The sequence below is a fragment of the Pteropus alecto genome, unplaced genomic scaffold (assembly GCF_000325575.1).
Source record: "Pteropus alecto unplaced genomic scaffold, ASM32557v1 scaffold23, whole genome shotgun sequence".
Lineage (NCBI taxonomy): Eukaryota > Metazoa > Chordata > Mammalia > Chiroptera > Pteropodidae > Pteropus > Pteropus alecto.
The window spans coordinates 2,294,834-2,299,886 of record NW_006435837.1 but is presented as its reverse complement, the minus strand read 5'-3'; positions in this window follow the sequence as shown (position 1 = coordinate 2,299,886).

The window sequence follows — 5,053 nt, the reverse complement described above, 5'->3', positions numbered from 1 at the left end:
ATGCAGAAACCGCCTACTGGAAATCTCTTCTCAGCTGTCCCACAGGTATCTCATGTTTAGAATGTCCAAAACAGATCACAATATCTCAGACCACTTCCTTTCTCAAATCTGCTCCTTCTATACTTTATTTTAGATGGAGAATAATTTACCTGTTTGCCCAAGCTAGAATCGTGAGAATTAGTCTTGATATTGCTCTTTTCCTAATCTCTCATATCTAATCAATCACCATGTTCTCCTGAATATTTATTAAATCCATTCCCTTCTCTCCATCCCCACCTCCACTGCTCTATTTCTGATCCAAGTCATCTCTTTACTGATCTATTGCCACATCCTCCAAACTGAACCCTTCCCCAGCTTTTCCCTCTCCAATCTATGCTCTCTATGGTTGTCAATCAATATAAAACATAAACATATAAATATGATCAAGTCACTTACTTGCTTAAAATTATTAAATGGCTACTATCTTTTTAAGTTATCTTTTAGTCTTAATTTTTCCCTTGATCTGGCTGTTGCCCAGTCCTCCTACTTCTTATCTCTTGTCACCTCTTGCTTTGCTGTTCAACTCCAACCATCCAGGTACCTCTAACTTTGTAATTTTGCTCACACTGTCCTTCTGCCTATAAGTTCTTTTCTGCATTATGGTTTGGCTGTCATCCTTTAAGATCTACCAAGAACAGGCATTATTCCTTCCATACGGTCTTCCTCCAAGCTGTTAAGTACTCCTCTGGACACAGTACTGAGCACATCATTGCACTTAACAAATTATCCTATTAAATTAACTGTGAATGTTTCTGTTTCCCCTACCAGTTTATGAGCGTCTTGGTCATCTTTGCAGCCACAAAATCAAGCTACTTTTTTTTCTGATTAAAGGATATAACTTGTGCCAGCACATTGGTAATGTTTAAAACATTTTTGCTGAATAATAAGTTTATATGTTCTTCATAAGTGGCTGCTAAGTGCACCAGAAAATTCCCTGATAAGCTAGGGCTTAACATGTTAAGAAAACTAGGTTTCCTAATCTAGTTGGACTCTGGGATTTTTACTAGACTGTAATTAATACAGTAGGGAATACCTGGAAAGAGCCTTTAGAAAACCCTATTGGGATAACCTCAACTTCAGCCAATTTCTCTTCACCCAGAAATGATTGCTATGAATCTTGGTCTGGAAAGGACATGACTTGATTTAATACAGTTTACCCTAGAGGCAGAACAGCAAAGAAAGAATTCTACTAATTTAATTAGAGTCTCTGGGTGCTTCTCTCTGATAATCTAAAGAAAGGTTTGGCCCAGAGCAGCACACTGAAGGCCCAGTTAATAGTCTCTTCCTACTTGCTTCTCTGACTACTGGAGGCATAGACAGATTGCTATCTAGTGGTTGGTTACATCAGAGGCTTTGGTTCTTTATTCACAGCTGTTAGTTGAATTACACTGCAAGGAAATAAAAACATTGTTCCAGAAATTTTGCTAAGCTTTCTCTGGAGCAAGTTTTTAATATTGTTCTTGAGAATAACTTGTATTTCATCACTATTAGTCTTATCGAAATTGCCTAGCTAATGTTTCTGTACAAGGTATATAACTTGTGCCATCATTGAACACTTGCTTTTGAAATTACAGGAAAGGTCTAGGCAAAACTAAGTGGAAAAAAGAGGGCTCCTATCCTTTCCTGTGTCGAGACATTGACTACTCTCAAAGCTATTCTCTCTGTGTTGTCACATCTCACTAATTATTCGAACATGAAAGATAAGAGAAAAAAATAATTTTTGATAAAACATTTCTCATTAAAAAAGAAAGAAATCTAAAACTTAAACAGATAGCAAAAAACACCATCTAAGCAAACTGGGAAAATCATCAGAAAAGTTTCTACAAGACATTTTGTCTAAATGTTAACTAAAAATATATTAAAAATGTCTTTCATGGCAAGCTTCTTTGCAGAAGAAATGGGAAGTAAAGATTAAGGCCCTATAAAATAACCTAGGTTGGAAAATGTGTAGGTTAGACATTCAGCTTGAAGCTCCAGAAGAAACATTCCCATTATTTACTCCTTTCTTTGGCCCCAAAGAAACAAAGGCTTGAAGGTCTTTCTTCCAATGGAAGTTTCCCTCCCTACCTGACCTAGTCTCTAAGAGTCAGATCCATTGAGCACCTAGATTCCAGTAAGAAGACCTTTGTACATTCACTATCTGCAGTACTAAGACTCATTACGTATACTATAAAAATCTTAACTGGAAACATCTTGGTCAAGAGATTTTAATTTTTCATTGAAATCTAGAGGCGGAATAAAAAAGAAAACCATAACAATTGAATTAAAAGATGATTGATTTAAAGTGATGTATTTTGATATGGTTGCAAACATCTCACAAGTTTTATGTCTCCAATTAGTTTAAATAATTAAAATTTTCTCCTCTGCCTGCCCCCAAAAAGAATCCAAATCTGCTTCCAAAGAATCAGGATGGCTTTTGTATCTAGACTGTTGAAGTATGTGTGACATCATGTCATTTAGGGCATTATGTTCTGATATGCACTTTATGACAGCATACCCCCTAATCTTTGAGACTGCACGGTGCATTAAAAGAAGGCAAAATTAAGCTGCCGAGGTTGGTATGTAATCACACTATGTTTATAAAAATGGGACAAAATTAAGATGTTGACGTTTGTATATAATCAAATTATACTATACTTACAAAAATGGAGAAAGATATTAACATTTTGAATAATAGACAAAGAATATAAAAGCAAGTTTATTTGACAAGCTGTGGGAAAAAAAAGTGCAGGAAAGATTTAGCTGAGTCATTTGGAGTTAGGAATAAAAGTGTGAAAGCAATGATGATTTAATCCTTTTTTCTTCTCCCCAAATCAAGAATATTAGATTGAAAAGCTAGTTATGTTCTGAAGGAATTAAGTGAAAGAATTAATGCCTATTATATTGTCAAAATCAAAGGCAATTTTTTAATTTTTTAAATTTTTGTAGGTTTTGTAGGGGAAGCCCCAAGGAGGATTTAGGACATATACCTAAGGCCTTAGTGAACTCCACACCCACATTTTGGCTCAGTCATTCTTAGTTCTTAGGATTATTTTTTAAAGTTCTCTCAGGTGACTAAATAAATTCCTTACTGTACCATACATAGGAGGAGAATGTGTACAACTTAATTCTGATATAGGGTCTTCCTCAAAATCCTCTTTCTTTGAGATCTTTTTCCCCATCTTCTTTGGTACTGGTCTTTTCATGAAACACCTATCGCTTATTTTTACTGCATCCTGGTCTTTGGCATTTGTTTTGATTGATAGTCCATTCATTATGCAAACATCTCTTTTTAAACTTGCTTGCAGTATAATATACAGCCTGGCTGCTTGTTATGTCAGCCCAATCAGGATATGCAGTTTGGTGTTGTAGCCAAATTTGGTCACTTCCTACATTGCTTGTTAGGTACTGCTCGGGAAAACACTGATGGTGACCCTCAGATGCCTTTGTAGTAAACTTTCTGATAAGACATTCAGTTAACATTCAACGGGCCTTCCCTTTCCAAAGTACTGTTCTTTTTCTGACACTGACACAAACCCTTCTTAATAGTTTTAAGAGCACATATTCTGGAATCACCTTAACTTGGTATTATGATCATACATCAAGACCTCAGACAAATTATTTAACTTATTTAAGCCTTATTCATTAGCTTATTCAATATTTATTGAACTATGTGTAATAGGGTCTGGAGATAGGAAGAGAAAGTTATAGCCAAGGTTTTCTCATTTGTAAAGTGTGGCTAATGACAAAGCCATTTTGAGGGTAAAATGTATGTACTTAGCTCGATGCTCAATAAATGTTCGTGTTATTATTAGTGGTATTATTTTGATAAAAGTACTTTTAACATCTCCCTATGACTGTAACCTCTAATGATTCACAATGCATCCATTCCATTTCTGAACATAAAGCTACTTCATAAATTATTGATGCTGGAAATGATCTTTTCTAGAAATACTGATGCAATGTTCTGAGACTCGATTGGAATGTAAGAACTCAAAAATACCTTCACATTGGGTTAGCCAGGAAAAAATTCTAAATCACAGCCACAATCTGGATTAATGAAAAGTACTATACCTATATCCTCTGAGCATAGATTTGTGTAGACAATCTAAATTTCTTTCCAAAATTTCCTATATGCTTTTAAGTTTGGATTATTAGAAAGATAAACAAGTCTACAGACAGACCATCTTAAGTTTTACTTGGTCTGTATTACTGGCCTGAAAACATAAAAATATTTTAACTACTGTGGTTTCAGCTCTTTGCGTGGGGGGTGGGTTAGGGATGGGGCGATGTCAACTCATGTCAGTTGAAATAAGTGGCAGTTATGCGTCTCATGCAATTGAACTAGAAAAAATGGGTTACTACAGGAACTGGCAAACCTACTGACATTACTGAAATGGTTATAGAGATAAAATGAGTTTGTCTTTTACTCAACGGAGCTATTAAAGAGTGACAAAGAGAAAACATCTATAATAGTGGTAGAGTTTGCATATATACTTTCTAGGATTATTTGTGGTTTAATGTGAAGCCTCATTAGGCCAACTGTCTTTTACTAGGGGCTGCATAGTAGCTTGTGTAAGTTTCTGAAGAACATGAGTTTTGACGAATCATTTTTACAATTGGTCGCTCACTTGAAATCCCAGTTGTCCCCTTAAGTTCTTATATAAGAATATCTGAAAACAAAGAGACATCTTCTAAAATAGGTACTGGGAGCTCCCAGTGTTGGAGGAGTTGGCCGAAAACCTGAGCCCTTCAAAAGGCACGTGATCCCGACCTATCTTGGTATCACCACCACCGCACTTGCAGGTCCCGGGTCTGGGCGCACTACCGGGGGCGGTCCCAGAGCACCGGTCCTCCTGCCTCGTCATCACTGCGTTTCTGGCTGGCGGAGCCCGGTTCCCGTCCGCGGCATTCCACGCCTCTGTCTCCACAGGCGTGCGCGGGGTTCGGGAATCACCTCGGGAGCCCACTCAACAGCGGGGCGGGCGGGAGCAAGGAAAGCCCGGGCTCCCGCTGTAACCCCGCGCTCAGCGGT